Raw genomic sequence first — 24,025 nt, 5'->3', positions numbered from 1 at the left:
AAGAAAATAGAAGTCAAGTACTCCAGGGTTAAAAGCCACATTTAGTAAGGTAGATCACGAGTAAGTTTCGTCAATGCGATGAAATCATGAAAGTGCTATTTTTGTACAAGGGGAGATGATATCCAAACCAAGCATATAGTATACTAAATCTATATAATTATTCATACATATTTTTGATGAATGGAAATAAATATACCTTGTCATTCCATCTGTTTTGTTAAGCCAATGCCTAGCCAATTTCAAATAATTTGCTACTATCCTGCTACTGATTGCCAGTAGATCCAAAAGATTGGTACACAGTATCATACTGCAGGATGTGATAGAATAGGAAGTTCTTCATTATTTCCAAGTAAGTGATTGCAGTGATAGTGTCTTAAAAGTTGTGTAATTGAAATACTAGCTGTATATTGCTTCAAGCAGGCATGCTTTCAAGTGAATGAAATAAAAATCCTTTTAAAACAGAAAAGTGTATTTCCTGCTCTCTTCCCTTCCAGTCATCTCACATGATTATGATTATTATAATTTAGCAATTATAGAACTTTTAAAATGGATTGCGCTTAAGTTAAGAACTATTATTACCACCATATTCTGAATTAAGAATTAAGCACATAGATTTCATCAGTGAGGCCTCTCAGCCACTCTACCTTCTGTTAATCTGAACACTAGAAGATGAAAAGGTCAGGCCCAACAACTATACATACTGAATAGCTGTTTAACACAGCAAGAGACACTATTATAGGCTGGATACCAAGATTGCAGCCGGAAAAAGCTGAGCCACTGGCGGTTGTAGAAGTGAACCTTTCCAGATTTAATTAAAACTATACATGAAGATACTATGGACAATGAATCAGACACCATGACAACTACCACAGGCTTTCTGTACGTGGATGACAAAGGAAGGCTATCATTCAGAAAAAGATATTAAATCCAGAAGATAATGCTGTGGAGCAAGTTTTTACCTAATAAAAATTGAATGCCTTTTTGCTGTTTTCTGAATGCCTTTTGCTAGGATGGAAATAGATGGTAGCTAAGTGCATTTTTATGTTCGAGTTCATATTTTCTAAATATTTTTATAGCATTTAACAGAGGAAGTATATATTCTGAAATATTTGATAAAAATGAAATTTTAATGCATATCTAACAACTTCTTTCTCTAGGCCTTTTCAATGAGAAAGTTACTATTTATAATATTTATGGAAGTACTTTTTAAAAGACTATTTCTAAATAACCACCAAAGGCTCTGTGGTTACAATTAGTTTTCAGTCTGAAAGTGCAGTAAAGTGTAATTCCCCATAATATAAATTTTCAGAATTATTAAGTGATAGTAAGAACTGTTTTAAAATTCATTACCCTGATGAGTTATTCTATTCCTATTATTCCTATAATTTTAATATATTTAAATCATAAGAGGTGGAGGAAAAAAGCAAACAATTAAAATGGAATCTGTATCCTCTTCATTCCATGTCAGTTATTCAACTGAGTTAAAATAGAAAGTAAAAGCAACTCATTTCAGAGAACATTCAAATGATCAACATATCGACTTCAGTATTATTATTGGTTAAAAGAAAAATCACTGGTGTTTTATAGTTGAGCAATATTAGGAACAAACCAAGTATTAGAATTATTCTTAATATGTAAAAAGAAGAGGAAATTGTACAAATGTATGCATATGCTAACAAATTATTTTCTTTTTCTTTAGGATTTTATTTATTTATTTGAGAAGAGAGACTACAAAGGAGGGATGGGGCAGAGAGAGAGGGAAAAGGGCAAGCAGACTCCCTGCTGAGCAGGGAGCTAAGATGCAGGGCTCATCCCATAACCCTGAAATCAGGTCCTGAGATAAAGGCAGACACTTAACCAACTGAGCCACCTAGCACCCCAAATTATTTTCTTTTAAACCAGGCATGATTGGGGCACCTAAGTGGCTCAGCCAGTTAAGCATCTACCTTTGGCTATAAGGTCATGATTCCAAGATCCTGGGATTGAGCAGGGAGCCTGCTTCTCCCTCTCCCACTTCCCCTGTTTGTGCGCACTCTTTCTCTCCCTCGGAAATAAATACAATTTAAAAAAAAAAAAAACAGGCATAATCTGTGACAAAAAATATAATCAACTACTATTCTACAAGAAGTGAGGACTGAGAATAAAAGTAAGCATAAGAACTCAACAGTATTCATTGATTTAAATACTTTGTCTTTTCTTTCCATTTTACAACAGTAACCACAATGTCATTTCACAAAATACTTTGGAGAAATAGTAACTATCTTATAACAAAAATAATGGCATGCCATTGTACCAATAAAGAATAATATGGGTGTATTATTTGGGCTGACATAAGTACCACAAATTAGATGGCTAAAACAACAGAAATTTAGTATCTCATAGTTCTGGAGGTTAGAAGTTTGAAATCAAAGTTCTGACGGAGTTGGTTCCTTCAGAGACCCATGAGGGAGGGATTTGTTCAGGCCTTTCTCATTGTCCTATAGATGGTCATTTTCATGTTCACACACTGTTCCCTGTGTATGTGTGTCTGTCTCCAAGTTTCCCTTTTCCATAAAGACACTAGTTATATTGGAGTAAGACCCACCCTAATGACCTCACTCTAACTTGAATACCTCTAGAAAGACCCTATCTCCAAACAAGGTCACATTCTGAGGTATTGAGAGTTAGGACTTAAACATATGAATTTTGTAGGGGCACAATTCAATCCATAATAAACAGCTTCAAGATCTTAACTAGAAACCTGGGATTTCTTTAAGTAGATGGTTAGTTATGTGCACATTACTCCCTGGCTTAAAAACATAACCGAACATTAAATAATATTTATATAGATCTACTGATGCTCTTTTATTTTACTCTACAGAACCCCTCTCTTACATCTCATTTAGAATATTATGTAACGAATTCTTTATATTTTATCTGTTTTGTAACTGAGTTTTTTCCCCCAATATACCTCAGAATCAGGCATGTGCTCTCAAACACCAGGAAATGTTCAATGTTCAAAATGTAAAAAAAAAAAAAAAAAAATCAATAATGAAAAATAAATGGTTTGATACTCAGGGAACATTAGAAATATTTACAAACTAAAAATCTTTTTTTTATATAATCAGGAAACTTATTCTTTACACACATCCTCCTCGAGAAAACTACAGTAATCAACCATATATTTACTTTAAAAAAGTCAACACATAATAGCACAAAACTTCAATAAAACTGTTAAGTAAAATAAAGAAAGAAAGAAAGAAAGAAAGAAAGAAAGAAAGAAAGAAAGAAAGAAAGAAAGAGAAAGAAAGAAAGAAAGAAAGAAAGAAAAAGAAAGAAAGAAAGAAAGAAAGAAAGAAAGAAAGAAAGAAAGAAAGAAAGAAAGAAAGAAAGAAAGAAAGACTGTCGAATAAAGCTGAATGGTAGGAAGTTATTTACATGCTATGAAAATTCTTCCGAATTCCTGTGAACGAATGATATCAGTTTTTAGAACCTTTCATTTATCTAGCATTTGTGCTTTTATTGATAGAAAAGTCAGTAAACAAGCAACATTTGAAAATATTAAAGTATAGTCATAAGATGTCAGGTCTGTAAGCATACATATGTTCAACTCCTAACTCTATTACCTAATTCTTGGAGGACCTGGGGCAGTCACTTAGTTTCTATAACCTTCAGTTTCATCTTGTGTCAATAAGTAATGACATATTTTGAGTATTTAGAAGACTGCTTGGTCCATAGTAAGAATTCAACATGTCAATGATTTTACTCTTGAAATAAAGCTTGATTTTTTTTACTTTGTTAGTCTATAATTTTATTTCTCCCTTCAATTTTACAGACAGAACACACAACTGTAGTATGGCTATATGAAGTAAAACTCCTATGTGAATACAATGTTTGAGATGGCCTTGAGAACATATTTTCTGACAGTAACAAAAAATAGCAGAAAATGATAAGAATTAGATGCCCATAGGGAGGAGTTTCCTTTCTTAATTTTTTTTAAAAGAGAGCAGTTATAAAAAGGAAAAGAAACCTGTTTATGACAGCTTAAGTGTCAATAATATGTGGTATGAAACAAGGTCAATTTTCCTCCTAAAGAAAAAACACAGGCAATAAATTCTGTGGTTTTCTGAAAAGATAAGAACCTTGCCAGGAAGAGGTTGTGGACCTTGCATGTAAGTATCACTTGTTTTATTTTAAGCTCATCTATTGTACCTGATATAAATGTCAAAAACATGGCATGAATGCAAAGACTTTAAAAGTTCTAGTAACATAAGAATAGAGCTGGATGTGATTAGAGAGCTGGATCAAGGTTTCAATGTTCAATGACGTTTATGGTAGAAATGATATTTAGATACACAATTTAGAGGGTTTATCTTAGAATAGAGAGTTAAAATCAGCTATTCAACAAGTTAAAATTAGTAGTAAGTAACTCTTAACAGGATGACAAATGATGTTTCTATCTTGAATTGAAAGATAAATCAAATTCAAAATAAAATCTCAATTCCCTTAGACAAAGCATGAGAAAGCAGCTAAGTGCTTTTTACTTTGATTGTACCCCCCCCTTACTTCTCAAATTACGACACTAGCATACTCTTTGAATAATGAAAATGTGGTCTCCCTGTTACTATCAAAGTTGCTGTTTTCATTTCTCTAGCATTTGTCAGTGTGTTGATGAAAGCACTCAGATTTTTGTGTTTCTGTATCATAAACACAAATATAATGGGCACAGACTTTTCACAGGTAGATTCACAGAATAAACTTTTTCTTTTCTAATCAGGAAAATGCCTCAGCCTTGTTAATGAGTATTTAGGCCAATAAGGCATCTTGATTATATGCCGAATGCTTCAGCAAAAAGCCTATGGTCAAGATGTTGCATAAATGCTAACATGCAGGAGGTCAGCAAATGTATTTGAAATGTATAAACTACTGAGCGTATATGGTATACACTAGATTGCAATATCTTTATCTTATCAATTGCCATGTTAATTTTAATAAATTTATTATCTTAGATTATTTGCATTAACTATCTGTTCCACAGTATTTCAATTTATTTCATGACCTATGTGTTGTTAATTGACTATTTCAACCTCAGAATTAAGCAGTTTTAATAAATGTGGAAGTTAGCTTTGATGGCTGACTTTCTACATTCTCATTTTATTTAGTATTTCTTTATGGTGACTATTAGATTAAAACTGACCAACTAACAGATCATTTGCCTAATGCAGATTTTTGTGGGCACTCAAATCTGTCCTAATAATCTATGAAAAGATACACCATTTCATACCCGTGGAAAATTAAACTGACACTTCTGAACAGCCAGTGCCCTTCAGCTTTCTAAAAGGATGGATTATACAGTCAAATTCCCTTCCACCTGGCTACCATCCTTGACATTACCTAGACATCACCCTTACTGCTCTCACAATTTGTGACTAAGCCTTCTGGTTGGTGGTCAGCATACACACATCAACCTCAATCTCAGATATAAACTGTGAGGGGTGAACTTTTATTAAAACAGCAAACAGTATTAATATGAGCAGGAAACTCAAAGTCAGTTCTGCACAGAGAAAAGAAAAAAACTGGGGAAGTCATAGTCAATTTTGGCTGGTTAACACTTCTAAAAAAAAAAAGACTCACTAATGTGAAAAGAAATCAAATTCATTGCCTTCAAGAAAAGGTTTCTAGCAACTCTCATTCCACCTATTTATCACTTGACTTTGATCTTACACAGAGTCTTCCCTTACTTCCTCTTCCTAAAGGAAACCTTAGAAGGAAATTCAATCGGACACCCCTTATGTACAATCACTAATTTCCCTCATGGTATTTTCCCATTTCACACAATCCTAAGCAGCTCGAGTATATGTCTCTGTAACCAGACTCTATCTAAAGGAGGCATATAGGGATGAACCGCATGAATTATTTTTGGCTTCCATGAGAATGGAACCCAAATCATAATAACTCTTATGGTTGTAACTAGTATTTTAAGCTATTCTTAAGATATCTTTGAAGTAGTTATGCTTTATTTCCCCCTATTTCACCCTTTGATCAGTTACAAAAGTAAAGAATACAGGACTTTGAAATTATCATTCACTCCTCACTCACTCCTACATTAATATTTTAATAAATCCACTTTGATGCACAGAAAAAAAAAAAAAAAAGGTCTCCAAACTGTAAAACTCTTTCAGAGGGACTTAACATGGACTTAAGTAAAAAAACAGAGTGTATATTACATAATATTTGATAGTAATTAGATTTAATTACAAAAAAACACTTCTCCATGATTATAAATTTAAATCATATTCATTGAAGAAAATATGTATTCTTTTTCTTATCTTCTATATATTGACATATATAATATACATATTTCTTGATATTATATTATACAGAAAGTTTTACATCCTTCATTTTCACTTGGCATTATATTAAAAGTGCTTTTGGACATTAGTTATAACTTCCATAAAATTTTCCTAAAAGCAATGCCTCTTGACAGCTATGGATTCTTGCAGCTGACCTTTGGCAATGGCTATGTAATTGCCTGGTGGTAGAACCCAGAAGATCTTCTCTCTCAACTAACAATGGCTTTCTGGAACTCTGTTTATTACAGCAACAGAACTTTGAGGGATTTGTTTCTCTCTGGTGCCTCTAGCCACGGGACAGTACCCAATTCCCTTGGTTTGACTTCACAGTGCCACCACTTGCTGCATCCACTCAAGACAATCGCTTCTGTGCTATGCATTTCTTTCAAATCCTCTAAGAGCGTCCCCAGGAAACCTTTTGCATAATGAGACAAAATTATATATTCTTATTTACTTTTTCAGTTTCTTTTGATTTCTTTAAATTTAAATCCTGGCTCAATGATGTTATTTTAGCTCATGATGAAATTCTCTATCCCTTAAAGTGTATGTCTTCCCAAGCCTTTCTTTGTAGAGCCAACAATGATCTTGTGGAGATCTCTAGATTGAGATTTTACATGGATTTGGCAATAACCCCACATTTATCTTACCCTGAACTATTTCTCATCTTCCTGATGAAGTACTATGCACAAATGGAATTCCAAATACATCCGTGATTTCCTCACAGTTTCCCAAACTAGATATGTAAACTAATGTCTATGAATTGCCTGGTTTTACAACTAGCTTGTTTATCTTGCAAATAAATGGTACCCTAGAGGGGTCAGCCTTTTATGACAGTTTTGTATGTTCTCTGAAGTAGCACTGCCATGGGTCTTTGTAACTGATCTTGCACTGAAAAATGTAGGGATTTACAAGCACTCTGCTCTCAACGTTTGAGAGAACAAGCAAATTGAATGAGTAAGTAGATGCAAAGGAAAGGCATAAATACACATCAAGTTTTGCACATTACTGGTGAAAGCTGCCAAGCATTTATGATGCATTTTAATTAGGTGTAGAAAAATGGACATGTGAAAAAGCCTAAGCTCAGCAAGAGCACGATTATTTGTCTGTTTGGTTCACTGGGGTATTCTGAACACCTAGCAGAATACCTGCAACACAATAGGAATACCCAATAAATATTTGTTAAATAAACAAGTAGTAGTTTAAACAATTTAGCTCACTAGAATCATTCAGAGAACTGTGGCAATTGTTCTTTTCAACCCCTGCTCTTATCACCTGTTATTTTGTCATTCAAAATATAGTCTAACTTTGCTTAAAGGAAGACATTTCTGTATGGCCAAATAGGACAAACAGCCATCCACAAACATCTATAGAATAATACCTATATCATCTAAGCATTAATTTTTGTCTATACCTAGTCTACCTTTGCATGAAATATCTTTAAAGGGTAATATGGTATGTATAATATACATATTATATTTAATATTCAAATAAAATATAAAGTAAAATGGAAAAACATGGGGCACCTGGGTGGCTCAGTGGTTGAGCATCTGCCTTTGGCTCAGGACATGATCCCGGGGTCCTGGGATTGAGTCCCATACCAGGCTCCCCACAGAGAGCCTGCTTCTCCCTCTGCCTATGTCTCTGCCTCTCTCCGCGTCTTTCATGAATAAATAAATAAAATCTTTAAAGAAAAGGAATGGAATAATAAATTGTATCATTTTCTAAAATATTTCTAGCCTCAAGATGTTGCCATATGAAATGAAAAATCCATTGACCCCTTCCAAATGCGCTGTTCATTATTTCTAATTAGACTTATATTGCATAGAGACATTCTCAAAAATCACTGTCAAATTTCATATTAACACTAAAGAAATAATTTATTACATGCAGAGCACCCAAACTAGTAATGATTTCATACTATTACTGTTGAATTATTACTTATATATATTACATTCACTGTTTATAAATGTGATGAATTGTCTTGACATTCTTATACAACATTCACACATGATAGTTGTGTACAGGAATTTTGGGAATAATCACTTTCCTAGTGACATAAGGCAAGCAAAAACTTTGGTTTAAATTATTTTACTATAGTGCTCCTTCATGAAGAAGAAAAATTACAGCAAAGTCTTATTAAATAAAATTGAATGTGTCATTTTTGTATACCTAAATCACAGTGGCTCGTTGAAATATTTGCCCTCAACAATAACAAACAAATAAAAATGACAACAAAACCTCCAACTTTCCACTAAGAAAAACTAAACTGCTTAAAAAGAGATAAAAATGAACTAGGATACAGCTTTTCTTTTGTACCACAAGATGCTGTAAAATAACACAAAATCCACAACTTGCAATGGAAACAGGATTTTGAACCCATAATCTTATGTCTATTCAATCACAAGAATCTAATAAAGACATTTTTAATCATACAAAGACACACACTCCTGCATTCCTCTGTTTCTCAATCCATATCTGTTTCATTTTCCTCCTAAGGACTTGCTTCTTCTCTAAGGCTTTTATTTTCTGCTTCCACATAAGTTTCATATGCAACATACCATGACTCTTCATAGCAATGATTCTGGCTCTACTTCATCATTTACAGATCTAATTACCAATATCTGCTCAATTTATTGCTGTGTATCTTAGTTCAAATTTCTATAGTGAGAGAAACTGATTGACTCAACCTAGATCGGGTACCTGTTTTTGGTTCCATCAACTGTCAGCTAAGGTACAGGGGCACCTGGTATCAACATGACCATCTGAGCTTTGGGAAAAAAGGAGAGTATAGAGTGCATATTATTTTAGAAAGAAGTGAAACAAAGATGAACACATCTAATAGATCTAACCAAGGACAAGTTGATATGGCAGGCAGCTTGATTATAAAAGAAAGCATAGACTTTGGAATTAAAGATCTGGATGCTTAACAACAGATTTCTTTTTTTTTTTAACAACATATTTCTAATGTCCCTGATTATCAATGTTCAATGATAAAACCGTCTACTCCAGGCACTGCTGTGAAGCATTATATAATAAAACACATGATGTGCCCAGCCCCAAGTCTAAAACATAACAGTTAATTAATAATAGCTTGCTTTCCATACATCAACCAACCATTGAATTTACACCCAAAAAAGATAATCTGTCTTGTATAAATATTTTTAAAAGATGTATTTATTTATTTTAGAGAGACCACAAGTGGGAGGGGGAGAGAGAATTTCAAGCAGACTCCACACTGATCACATAGCCCAACACAGGGCTGAATCCCATGATCCTGAATCATGACCTGAGCTGAAACTAAGAGTCGGACGTTTAACCAACTACACTACCCAGGCACTCGTCTTGTATAAATTATTTAAATGATTAAAAACACCAGGTTTTGAATAGAGAAGAAATGTTCTTGGAGGGAAAATATACTGAAATTAAAACTTATACTCTTAGTTCACAAAAGCATTTTCATTATTGATCTAGAGATCTAAGAGCTTCTGAATTGGGATAGATCAATAAGTGATAATGATGGATCGAGAGATGATGGAAATTTTTATATATTTGTTACACAGCTTTCAAAGCCTTCTCTAATCCTGCCCACTCTACTTAGTTGACTTGTTTTCTCACTGAAAACCATTGTTTCCTCCACCTTTTGGTTCCCTTAACACACAAAACTATATCCAACTTACATGTATGTGTTCTTGATATTCTACAAATTCTGAATAGGCATTTTCTTTAATAATCCAAACTTTTACTCAGTCATCTCAATTCAGATTTAAACTGTTTAAGGAAATATTCTGAATGCTAAAGCCTCTACTCACTCACCTTTTTCTGAACTTCTAGATTCAGCTACCATGTGATTTATTAACTTTGTTGTCCTTTCTCTATTTACTTTTCATGCATTACTTTTGTCTTCTCAACCATAAGATTAGGAAAACAATTACACACTGCACCTAACTTGTATACTACATAGTCCTTGGTTTAATGTAAGGTACACCACAAGGACGATAGTCAATAAATTCCTAGTTATTATTTACTGCATAATTTATTTAATTTTTAAACAACATTTTTTGTCAGAAGCACCTGATATATTGCTGACAGTAATAATGTATTATGTATATATACAATTCATCTTGCAATACAAAGTAAATATCATGGCATCACTCTTATAATAACTAGATAACCTAGAAATAAGTATGTAATGTTGATTCCCAGTGTGTTGTAACTACTGAAATGTAATTGATAAAAACGTCAACAAAACTTCCTCAAATAGCTCAAAATTTCCTCAATAACCCAAAATAGTTCATAGAATTTTATTTATGAAATAGTTCATAGAATATTATATCAAGCTAACCACTTTGTTTAGTTCATTTTACAAAGGATATATAAAGTATTCAGAGATAATGATTCAGAGTTCACTTAAATAAAAACTATTTTCCCTAATGACTATAAATAAGCATAATACTTCAACAAATAGAAATGAATCTGTTAATGCTGTAACCACAAGAAGTAACTTAAATAACAGCTCATTACCCTATAAGTTAGAATAGTAATTGCAAGAACTTGAGTATACTGCATGCACAATAGCGTAGCATCACTTCAAATGAATTATACTACTTTCTCTTAAGAATTTGTAATAATGCTCAATAATAAATAATAACCTGTAGGGCAAGTGTAAATGGAGGTGGAATGTAGAGCAGTATTTTACCAGAAACTCAACTCCACAGGCCAAATTGATCTATGCTCATTGCTTTTGCCTGTACAATTTGCTTTTGCAGAGATAACAGCATAAACTCCAACCCTACTCTCCCAACCTGCGAACCTCAATTGACTTCTCTGTTTACACTCCTTATCATTAGACACTAAAAAGAGAAACACTGTATTCAACCAACACTTCTATCTATAGTATAAGCACCTTCCAAAAATAAAGCAATCTATTGAGAGAAAAACATTACCATTTCATGTATTTAAATGCACTGTGATAAGAGGTAAGAGTTTAGCCTTGTATCACTTAAATCTTCTTGTAATTATATACATTACGTGGTACAACCAGTATGACTGAACATTCATATCTCACAAGAAAATTTTCATGGAAAATTTGTGTGTGTGTGTGTGTGTGCACGCACACATGTGCCATTTATATATAAGACAACCTCTAAAGCTCATTTTCCCCCGTTTCATCATTTAATCATTTAAAGTGATCCTATTCATGACTGAAACTAGATGCTGAACAACAAGGAAGAATACTCAAGAGGAAAGAAAACTCCCAAGCTGATGTCCCAGCTAGTAAATTTTTTATTAAGGTATATTACAGTTTGACCTCCGTTCTCTTTTTAATATTTCCCCAGAAATCTCTTCATATACTTTAAATGCAGACAACATCTTATTATTATAACCACCGTAGGATTTAATATACTGACTTTTAATTAGAAATCAACCATTATATTTTGGGGCAACTGGGTAACTCAGTTGGTTAAGTGTCTACCTTTGGTTAAGTGTCATGATCTCAGGGTCCTGGGATTGAGCCCCTTGTCGGGCTCCCTGCTCAGTGGGGAGAGTCTGCTTTTCCTTCTCCCTCTGCCTCTATGCCTGCTTGTGTTCTCTCTCTCTCTCAAATAAATAAATTAAAATCTTAAAAAAAAGAAGTCAACCATTATATTTTCAATGCTGAATAAATGACAAGTATTACAACAATGGACATCCTCTACCTTCACTATATGTGGACAGGAAACTGCTTGCTGCTATAATAACCAAGCTTCAGTGGTTTAACAGAACAAGTGTTATCTCCCAACACAGAGCAATCCAATATGGGTGTTCCTGATTGCAGGGGGGAATGCAATATTTATATTTATTCAGAAACTCAGGATGATGCAAAATTATATGATGCTCCATCCCTGCTACAACATCCTTCAACAACTTTTTGCCCTTAGTAAGTTGAATCAGTCTCTTAGCGTCTCTAATGAAGCTCTGTGTGATCTAGCTTTTGATTATCTTTTTTTACTCTTATCCTGTGATTCTTTTCATATTCTCTACACATGCCTCACCGGCTTTTTTCCACCTTCTAAATGGTCAATGATCTCTCACATACTTTATGCAGATTCCTTCTTTGCTTTTAGGTGACACACTCAAAGAAATAAAATGTTTAAAGGCATGGACGATATCTTATATACTCTCCTTTATCCTCAGGACACAGCACATGACTAGCCAACAACAGTTATCAGCATAAATCTCTAGATAATCAATAAATGAATGAGGAAAATTATTTTCTACTGTACTTTGGCAACATCAGTCTCAGGATGATTAGGGTTGGTAGTAAAAACAGAAAACACGATAGAAATAGAATAAAATACATACAGCTTTTCAACTTAATTGTAAATGAAAATGGAAGAGGCATATTATTTTAAAAACACAAAGGAAATTAAAAATATAATGGTTTACATTAACATTTAATACTAAATGTCCCTTTACAAAGTTACACATAAGACCAAAAAGTAGAAGGCAAATGGAGAACATTTTCTGCAACATATTTCATTGACAAACCATATCTTTAATGTACATAAAGGTTTTACAAAGCATTAAAAACACTTCACATTTTTAAAAAATAGACATTTTCCTTTAAAAGGAAAATCATTACAACTTGAAAAGAATTTAAGTTGCATCCTCTCTGGTAGTAAAAAATATAACTTAAAATAAGTATGTAAGCTTTTTCCCATTAAACTGGCAAAAAGAAAAATGAGGAAAAAAGGTAATGGTAGCAGAAGTATATTGACATAACCACTTCACACATTCTGTGTTGGATTCAAAATTACCAAAACTTTTCCAGAAAGAAATATGCCCATATGCATAAAGAGGCATACACACACACACACACACACACACACACAAAGAGCCATATACGTGTATATATATATATATATATATATATAGAGAGAGAGAGAGAGAGAGGCATATATATATGTGTGTGTGTGTATATATATATATATATATATATATATGTATATATATATAAACTCTAAACTTCCAAATGGAGGTATTTATTCTAAGTAAACAATTGAGGCTGGGTATGATAAAAAATATATAAATCACATTTTAAAGTACTATTATTAAATACAAGTTGGAAACCAACTAAATTTTCAAAAATAAGTATGTGATTAAATAAATAATGTATAATATGAAAAAATAGGATTCACTAAAAAAGAAAAAAGAACCTAAAGATTTTTTTTCTATATTTGAGCAGGGAAATACAGCATTTCTTTTCCCTTTGTGCCTTTGTCTACTGCCTTAGTTTCCTGAAAACTCTACTCCACCACAGAGCTTTGCCAGCTCTCCAGAGTACTACCATAGTCTTGAGCTAAGAGCTAAGGTAACAGGTAATGAGGTAAGATGGTCCCACTTCTCTTTTCTCCACCTCTATAAACTGTCCATGTTCACACGTGAACTTTGGCCTTGAAAGAAAAAAGAGAAATCCAAGAATAGATGTTGTCTATTTCTATGTTTTGGTGTGCCACAGTCCTCACCAAAATAATGAAATATGAAGCCAGTTACCTGTTCAGTATGCTCTATGGAAAAGAATGAAATTCAGGGAAGGGAAAAAAATGACTATATTCTAAAACATTATCATACACATCTTTTAACATACATATTTTGAAAGGATTTCCCAACAACCAAAATCAAATAGACATTATTTATTTCTATAATATGGCACCATTGAAATAAACTATAATTTATATGAGATTATTTTGATATATCATGAGGAAATTACTGAATTTACTTTTGAGAAAATTAGATTTCCAATACCATCTATTAAATAATCATACTAGTCATTAATTTAAAATGTCAAATCTAACATTACCAAATACCTAGTACATAGCATAATACTTTTAATTATAAATTTTAATTATGTTCCACAATGAAGAAATAGATCAATTTCCTCATTATTCCTATACAGTATTCATCAGTAATTCTTCATGATGTTTTTCTATTAATTATTGTAAGTCAACATAATTATACGGTTTGACATACTGCAAATGATTTCTTAATGCTGATAACAAGTAAGGTTATATTTTTTGCTCATCAAATTAAAACAAGGAGATTTCCTAAAAAAGGATTTTAGATATGCTGTTTTATCTCTCTAATGAGCATTCACTGATGTTCTCTCTCTTTGGTTTATGTTAATCTTTAATATTAATATGCACTGCAACTAATATAAAATCATGGAGGCCACAAGAAATATTTTCTTCTTTCTTCTTTTCTGGTACAGTTTTTATGCAGCCCTTCCTGCTAAATCAGATTCTTATTTTAAATCTACAGAGTTTGTTCTCTTCAATGCAGGGCCTCTGTGACAGCTGTTCTGAGACCCTAACAAGTGAATTCATTTAGAGGCAGCTACTTCTCAGTAACAAGTTGCCTGAGGTTGCCAATGGTCTAAAATGTAACTCTTACTCACTTGGACTGGCCTGAAACTTTTACCATTAAACTAAGCTTGAGGGCTTCAGGAAATCATAGATTGGTTGAGTACTGTGCAATAATTCACTCAGGGAGGTAGCTTCCTAGGACCAGTGGGGTTAAAGATAATTTTGTAAGAATTCTTGATTTATAAGGCAGCATTCACTCATATCTTTGCCACAATGGACATCATTTGCCTACTTCCAACATATCTTTTTGAAAAGTTGTGTAAGAACTATTTTAAAAGTGAGAGCTACACATATTTTCCAGTGATAGCATAACGATATTCTAATTTTCTCATTAAATTCATAATAATTTCAGAGACAAAATCTTGTGGCCACATATAGAAAATGATACTTCAGAGGCTTTGTCTCTTCAGATTGTCAAAAGCTGAGAAAAACAGAAAGCTTGACTCTCAACATTTGGAAGATCTACTTTTATTTACAATAAAAGCTGATCACTGTATCTTGAAGTAGGACCATTTACTAAAGCACTTACTGTCCTAGTGTAGAGCTGGGAAACAGATCACTTATAAAGAAAAAAAATGAAGGTATTAAAATTAACTCAAAAAGAGAAAAGTAGAATAAAGAAAAATGAAATAAAGCAGCCTATATTCATTGCTCAATAGCTTAATATGTTTGCAAGTTTGTTGCAGGCAAATTATTAGAATATTTGAGTCACTGCAGATCACTGCTCTGATAAGAGTCATATAGAAGTGTGTATCTGTGCACTTTGATCTCACATGTTAAACACTTTGTAATTCAGGGAGAACATTGCTTCCCTTTCCTCCGATTCTTGTAATTCTGCAAATATGATTTTTTTTCTTTTTTAATATCACCTTCCTCTATCCTGTTCTTTTCTATTATCAACACTGCCTTAATTGTGTCATATGTTATTTCATTTATGACATAGAGCTGTGGCATCCAAAGCTGTTTTAGTACTTTGAATCTCATCCTGCCCTTAGCTCTTCAAGCCGAACTGAATCTTCCTGGAACAACATCCACTGTCAGTGGCTCTTTCCACCTCTGATATGCCCTAGCCTTGATTACATCTCCATCTGGCTTCAAAACATCTGCAACCAAGGTGCATTGGACTTGGAATCTCCACGTTACATTCTCAATCATCAGATTTTTTTTTCTTTTTTTTAAGATTTTATTTATTTAGGGGAGCCTGGGTGGCTCAGAGATTGACCATCTGCCTTTGGCTCAGGTTGTGATCCTGGGGTCCTGGGATCGAGTCCCACACTGAGCTCCCCATGGAAAGCCTGCTTCTCCCTCTGTCTCTGCCTCACAACCCGAGCCAAAGGCAGATGCTCAATCACTGAGCCACCCAGGTACTCCACATCAGCTTTTCCAATAGATTTTAACTTCAATTGTTACTCTGATTCCTCAGGTCCCTTGTTTTGCCAGGAATCCCATACTCCATGTCCAGTCCTATAAAACTAAGTCTCAAACTTCTCATTGAATTAGTTTAACAGTCCAGTCAGTACCTCCAACACACACTCTCACTAGATTTAGTCATTATTTATTAAAGCCTCACTTTTTCACATAACATCTTCCTAATATAACTTCCATAAGCCACTTTTCACATAACATCTTCCTAATATAACATTATTTTCCCAGTACACCTTCCCCTTCAAATCTACTTGTTATGGCACTTTATGTCTGTCAGGGTCCCAAAAAGTGAAATAGAATCATTATGAGATATATATTAAAGATTTATTGCAAGGAATTGGCTTACATGATTGTAGAGCTGGCTGGGTAAATCAGAAATCTGAAATTAGCTATTATGAAGGATAGGCTGGAATTCTCAGGCACAAGCTAAAGCTGCTATCTGTAGGCAGAATTTCTTCTTCCTTTGGGAAGCCATAGCCTGCTCTTAAGGCTTTTCAACTAATTGAATTAGGCCTTCCCAGATTATCAGAGACAGTCTTTCTTAATTACAGTTAACTCATAAACATTAATCACATCTACAAAATGCCTTCATATCAACACTAAGATAGGTGTTTGAATAAATGGGGACTCTAGCCTAGTCAAGATGACACATAAAACAGACCACCACATAGTCCAAACTGAATGAATGAATAAATAAATGAATGAAAACCCTTGCTAACCTACCTTTATAATTGCAGAGGATAAGCCATTAAGACCTCGAAGACAATGGAACTGGGAAAAGCTAAAAGTAACCAATTCTAGCCCAACACAAGAAATACCAGTTTCTTGTCCAGAAGAATTCCTTTGCTACGCTAAAATGATCAGCTCATCATCTCCCTGACTTGCTCTACAAATTACGCCTTCAGACTTTTACTCAATATTACATCTCCATAGCACGCTCTCCTACCCTGCATTCTACATAACAGATTTCCTTTAAGGTTAAACTAAGTATCACTTGCAGAGTAAAGCTTGCTTAGATGGCAATTTGCTCTGAACTTCTATAGCAGGTAAGGTTTACAGTACTAATTTAGCAATTCCCATCTATGCCTTGTATTCCCTCAGCATATAATAATGGGCCCATCTGCAATTTTGTTTTCTCTAGATACATAATAGGTCAAATTATTATGACCACACGAGTCCCTGCCAAAGAGAATGGCTTCAGAAGCTCCTCTATTTTTATTAAAAGACTATCCCAATGGAAAGTGAGCAGAAATAGATAGAAAGATCAATAAATTCTCTGTAGCCCAGTCCAACTGCCTCTTGGTGTACAGTGGAATCTGCTTTGGCTTCATCAGCCTTACTATCATCTTCCTCCGTTCCTTTTTCTTTTCCTCCTTTTTCACTGCATATGACCACTTCTTCAAGAAGCCATATCAACAGCTCTCAGCAGATACACTTTGTGCTTCCTACCCAGCATCCTTAGCTCTGTTGCACTACCTGACACTTTGCTTTAGCATGACTCATAATGGCAAGACCCAGCTAGGGTCCTGTCACCTCAGATTGCTTATGTGCTTCTCCAAATACATGCTTAACTCCTGTTGAGGTTGCTGAGAGTTGTTTATAAGTGTAGGATTGAGGAATCATTCCCTAAAGGCATAACAAACAACACTTGCTTTTCAAAATATTTCCTTGTCCGTTTAGTGATTTAATCAAACACTACTCTCAATTTATGTATCATAGATTCTAGGATATTAAAGCAGAAAAATGCTATTTGCATCTTCTTGTTATCCCTGCCATAACATGATCATCCTGGTGGTTTATCTTTAAGAATAGCAAGGCTCTAATTTACAACTAAGTTGTATTACAAAATTAAACTCAGTCATTTATCTAGAACCTGGAATGTCTTTTCCCATTGAAAGATGTTATTAAAAATGTTAATTCCCAGAAATAAGCTAAAAATCTCAAGGTAGACTTAATTTATTGAATTAGGCTCAGCATATTATCAATATTTTGTTTTGTTTTGTGTCCAGTAAACTCAACTGAAAATGAGGCCATCATTTTTGGTACAAATTTCACTCAGTGACACTGGAAACTTCTCTTCCTATTAGAGAAGGCACTAGATAACTATATGGACATCCACTAGATGTTTATATGAAGCATGGTGACAACCCATATTATTTTCTGAATGGATAAATACATTAATTAATAAGCAGATATATTTTCTCCTATATCACCATTACAGAGGAAAAAGTTAATAATTGCCTCTTTTTGGTATCAAACAGCAAGAACAACAGGGAATTTTGTGTTATCTCCTCTTATTGAACATCTTCTTTTGCTGAAATAAATTAAAAAAAAAAAACTAACCTTTTCTTGACATTGCATGGATAAACTCACCCAAACTTCAGGCAATTAAGCATGAGGTGTTGGTATGATGGAAGCTGACTATATTTAAATAGTTCGTTCAAATGAAGACCAGCATTAAAGATTCTACCAGGAGAGGTGACCCTGTCTGTCCTTCCAAAAATCTCAGATCTCTTTCTGTTCCCTTTTTAGAAGACTTGAATAAAAAATGCAGAGCACTTAAAAATATACACTCAGCTGGAAAAAGAAGATAGAGAAAACAAGGGAAAGCTTCCTTGCCTGGTGCAAAGGAAAAGAAATGCCTGTCTTTTACATATAAAATCCTGAGACTAATTACATTAAAGACATATTCAGTGATATCATTTAATAATTTTTTCCAGGATACTTATGAGTAATTTTAATATATACCTTTTAACCTATACCTCATGTTCCATTATACATAATTATACTGCTTGCTTATTACACCTTTTAAATTACAATGATTAATCATACACATTGCATAATTAAATTGTGAAAAATGATTAATCATCATTGTATTATTGTTTAATTATACTACATATTTCATTTTAACTAGAAAATGCAAAGCGCTTTAACTCATGGGGTAACTAACCACATTGTTATATGGGTAATGAGCCTAGATTTTATTACAGGTAAAGAAATTAAGGTCCAGGTTAAGTGACTTATCCAAGGTGAAACAAGAATATTCCTTGTCCTTGGTCTGAATGAAAAAGAGTTTAGAATGCAGAACTTTTAGCCACTTTTCACAAAACCAAACCAAAGAAACGCAAAAGGTTTTTCTCTCCAATGAATAATATGATCACTCTTAAAAAAAATGTGTTCTTTTTTTCCAGAATCATATGGTTCATATAGGGTTTCAGAGAATGAAGCCCATGAGTATATCATTTAACCAGCTATTGGCAGTAAGCCTGGTTCAATACAGCTATCACAGTCCAAGTCTCTGACCCATACAGTTCCACGGCATCCTAAAATTGCTCCTGGATCTTATTTCATAATGGTCTCCAGACAGATATTGTCTCTAGATGGCAGTATCAGACACCTGTGATCCAGGACAGAAAAATAACATCTTTTCTATTTCTATTATAATATCCACCCATCATATAAAATAGAGAGAAAAATAACTTGATGGATTTATTTTAAATCACAAGGCTGCTGCTTCTCCCACTTAAAAAAAAGTAGTTAAATTCCTCTTGAGTAAACTGCATCTGGTTTAGTTAAATCCATTGATGGAACTTTTGGTTATTTTAAAAATTAAAACTCAAGCCTCACCTAGGAAAAGAAACAAGTGAATAAACAGTAACAACAAATCAGTCTCATTTGAATCTCTTATATACAGTAATATTCATAATTCCTGAGAGAGAAAATCTTACTGCTCAAAATTAGAACATAGTACTGCCCACCCCACAAGCTTAATTGTGAGGAAAGAGGGTAGGACACCTAATATGAGATCTTTGGCTAAAGGAGTATGCAAGAATTCTTCTAGTTCTGTTGATTATAGGCAGAGCACCTTGATTAATTTTCCATCAAAACTGTACAGTGAGTGGAAAACATTCCTAAAGGTAGGTTGGAAAGTTATAAGAAAGGGAAAATATATGCTGAGCGGGAAAAAACTAAAACAGATGTCTACCAAAGAATCTAATCAAAATGCTTAGATGTTTTTCAAAAATTCTTTAGCATCTAGAAAAAGGTAATATTATTTCAAAAATTTTAGATTTATATGTTTACATGTGTATCAAAATTTATAAACTGGAAAGACATAGCTCAGTTATTCTTCACACTAACTCTTAATATAAGAGACATGGAAAAATCCAGCTAATATATTTTTATTTGAAGAGGAACTGTAAAACCTAAGGGCCATATATAGAATACACTAACTTGATTGTAACTTTTTTCTTGTAAACATTTCAAATAACAAATTCCCTAAGGAGAGTATTTTTTAAAATACAAAAAAAATATTACACATAGTCTTCTTCTATGCTCTCACAATTTGTCCCTTTTACAGTTCTGACTGTATAACAGACTCAAGAAATAATCCTTCTATTTGATGTTTCTGGATCCGACATCTAACTACAGATACCATGGTTACAATGCCAAGTGTTAGGCATGAAATTGTAGGCTTTAAAATGCAGCAAAATTGATATATTGGCTTTTTAGGACACTCAGGCACATCTGCACCAGATCACATATTTGTTTATGAAGAAATGGTTGTCTGTATGATAAGGTGATGTAAACCATCAATTATAGATGGAAGCCAGGAGATAAGGAAAAAGATGATTATTTATATAACCCAGTTCCTTACCAGAATGCTGCACAGTGCAAGAGCTAATAAAACTGCTCTAATAACTGTGAACCCAAGAGGTAATTTACATTTTATTAGGTGGAAGAGATTTGAAATTGTTTGTTGCAGAAGATTAAAAAGAGAGGAAATAAAGAGACAGAAAGAGACTGCAGCTTGAATTAGAAATGAGATTCATGATTTTCCTTTTGATCCACAGAATAGCAACTGTCTGTACTGCATTATAACTTCATATGATTTCCCATCAGGTTGTCTGAAAATTGACTCTTTAAATGTGATGATGCTGAAAAATGATGTCTAAGAAAAGAAAGATTTATTTTTTTAACATTACCATCTCCTACAGCATTTTACTAATGAGATACACAATAAAATTACATCACTCACACATTATTTAACATTGCATCCCCCAGATTTCCATCTCTTGATTTTAGATGACTCACATGCCTGAGAACAGAGTGGCCAGAGGCCTTTTAAATCTTGAATATAAATCACCTATATAGCTTAAAATTATTATTTTAAATAAAACACCCAATTCTCTGGCCTCAATGATATGTGAAAGAGAATATGTATTTTTGCATAATTATAACTTCATTTACATATTGTAACATTTGATTTGTGCACTGAACAAATTTTTGAACATCCACTGGTACAAGGTGCCATGACACAGATGTATGATATTGTTAAATCAAATTAAGAAATCATTACTCATAGCATATTCCATACCTCTCATACAGACAACTGACAAATCTTTGATAACTTATTGACATAAATTAAAATATTTACAGAAATAAGTTACTCATTCCACACTTAAAATGACCCAAGACTCAAATATTAGTTTGAATTACCGAGGGAAATATATACTTATGTGCCCAAATCATGTTATTAAATAAGCAGATTTATACAGTGTGCTGAAGTCAGTTTATTCTGGCTCAAGAGAACTATTATAAGCACCTCTTTTCAAATCCATGTTCTTACTAATGTCAAATTACCGCCTTCAAATTAGTCATAGTGGAAGTATTTACACCAGAGAAATTGTAAATGCAGTAAACCAGTGGTCTGTGGTTTCTCCTTTGTTGTTTTCAGAGAGTCAGTTGGCAAACATCTATCAGCACACCACTGGACTTATACAATTTTGTTTACAGAATTACACACACACAAAGTACAATCTTGAAAGAGTAACAGTCTTTTTGAAATTTTTAATGTTGTAGTAAATGTATTAAAATAATGTTGTATTTCAACCCACTCATTAATTATATTTGGCATTTACTTTAAAATAATCAAATCCTCCTAAAAAATGAGTTGGCAGGAGAATACAGTACAGATTTTAAAAACTGATAGAAAGGGGCACCTGCCCTTTCTACTGATAGTGGTTGAGCATCTGCCTTTGGCTCAGGTTGTGATCCCAGGGTCCTGGGGTAGAGGCTTCCTGAAGGGAGCCTGCTTCTCCCTCTGCCTATGTCTCTGCCTCTCTCTGTGTCTCTCATGAATAAATAAATAAAATCTTTTTTAAAAACCTGGTAAAAATATTATTTTTAAAGTTTGGTGATTGGTATGTATATTCATTTGCATTTTTACATTTGTGAAGCTTTCCATTAAAAAACGCTAAAAGTATCAAAAATCAAATGTTCATACACATTTATATTTACTTATATTCTTTCAAAAATTTGGGCTAGAATTGACATACAATATTATAGTAATTTCAGGTGTCTAACATAGTGCTTTGACGTTGTGAAATGGTCACAGTAAGTCTAGTTACCATCTGTTATCTTAGATAGTTGATACAATGTTCCTGACTATATTTCCCATGCTTTGTATTACATCCCCAAGACTTATTTGTTTCATAACCCGAAGTCTGTACATCGTGATTCTCTTCACCCATTTCATCTCCCCACCAACATCCCTCGCGCCTCTGGCAACCACCAAGTTGTTTCCTATGTCTATTGATCTAGTTTTGTTTTGTTTTTAGATTCTACATGTAAGTAAAATCATGCTGTTACTTGTCCTCCTCTCTTATCTCACTGTACATAATACTCTCAAGGTCTATCCATGTTGTCACAAATGGCAAGATGTCATTGATTTTATGGTTGAGTAGTATTCCACTAAATATATATACCACATCTTTTTTATCCATTCATCCACCAATGTACACTTAGATTGTTTCTATATCTTGTATCATAAATAGTGTTGCAATGAACATGGGATGGCGTACATGTTTTCAAATTAGTGTTTTTGCTTTCTTTGGGTAAAATAAGATGTTCTATTTTTACTTTTCTGAGAAATTTCCATACTGTCGAATTCTGTCATCTGCTTTTTTTCATCTATCGAAATGATTGTCTAATTTTTATCTTTCATTTGCTAATGTGGTATATCACACTGATTGATCTGCTGGTGTTGAACTGTCCTTGCATCCCTGGAATGAATTCCATTGGATCATGGTGCAAGATCCCTTTAATGTATTGTTGAATTTAGTTTGCTAGTATTTTGTTGAGGATTTTGGTGTTTATGTTTGTCAGAGGTATTGGCCTATAATTTTCTTTACTTGTATTATCCTTCTCTTGTTTTGGTATCAGGGTAATGCGGCCTCATAAAATGAGTTTGGAATCTGGGTGCCTGGGTGGCTCAGATGGTTAAGCATATGCCTTCAGTTCAATTCAGAATCTCTCAAATAAATAAATAGAAATCTATTTTTTTAAAATGAGTTTGGAGTCTTTTCCTCCTCTTCAATTATTTGGAAGAGTTTGAGAACAATATTAAATCTTTGAATATTTGGTAGATTCACCAATGAAGCCATGTGATCCTGGATTTTTGCTTGTTGGGAGGTTTTTAATTACCAATTCAATCTCCTTGCTCCTAATAAGACTATTCAGATTTTCCATTTCATGCTTTGGTCTTGAAAGATTGTAAATGTCTAAGAAATTTACCCATTTTCTCCCGGTTGTCCAATTTCTTGGCATATATCTGTTCATAGTAGTCTTTTATGATCCTTTGTATTTTCTTCATATCAATTACAACTTCTCTTTTTTCATTTCTGATTTTATTTGAGCCCCCCGCCTACCCCCCGCTTCTTGGTGAGTCTAGCTAAAGGTTTGTCAGTTTTATCTTTTCAAAGAACCAGTATTTAGTTTCTTTGATCTTTTATACTGTCCTTTCAGTCTCTTTCATTTAATTCCTGCTCTGATCTTTAATATATCCTTCCTTCTACGAACTTTGGG

At 33.5% G+C, this 24,025-nt stretch overlaps 1 protein-coding gene and 1 long non-coding RNA gene across 6 annotated transcripts in view; both read right to left on the bottom strand.

The window, feature by feature from the left end:
* LOC111093154 (zinc finger protein 385C-like) overlaps positions 1–24,025 on the bottom strand; it is a 477,561-nt gene that overhangs the window by 348,316 nt on the left and 105,220 nt on the right. The window lies entirely within an intron of this gene.
* On the bottom strand, positions 6,261–10,719 carry LOC119866728. The gene is made up of 2 exons (XR_005381162.1): positions 9,033–10,719; positions 6,261–6,747 (listed from the first exon to the last, which is right to left on the bottom strand). It is a non-coding gene; the product is annotated as an uncharacterized LOC119866728 (long non-coding RNA).

This window comes from Canis lupus, chromosome 29 (assembly GCF_011100685.1).
Source record: "Canis lupus familiaris isolate Mischka breed German Shepherd chromosome 29, alternate assembly UU_Cfam_GSD_1.0, whole genome shotgun sequence".
In the NCBI taxonomy this organism is placed as follows: domain Eukaryota; kingdom Metazoa; phylum Chordata; class Mammalia; order Carnivora; family Canidae; genus Canis; species Canis lupus.
The sequence above is the reverse complement of the archived record's forward strand: the minus strand, read 5'-3'. Positions and strand labels throughout refer to the sequence as shown.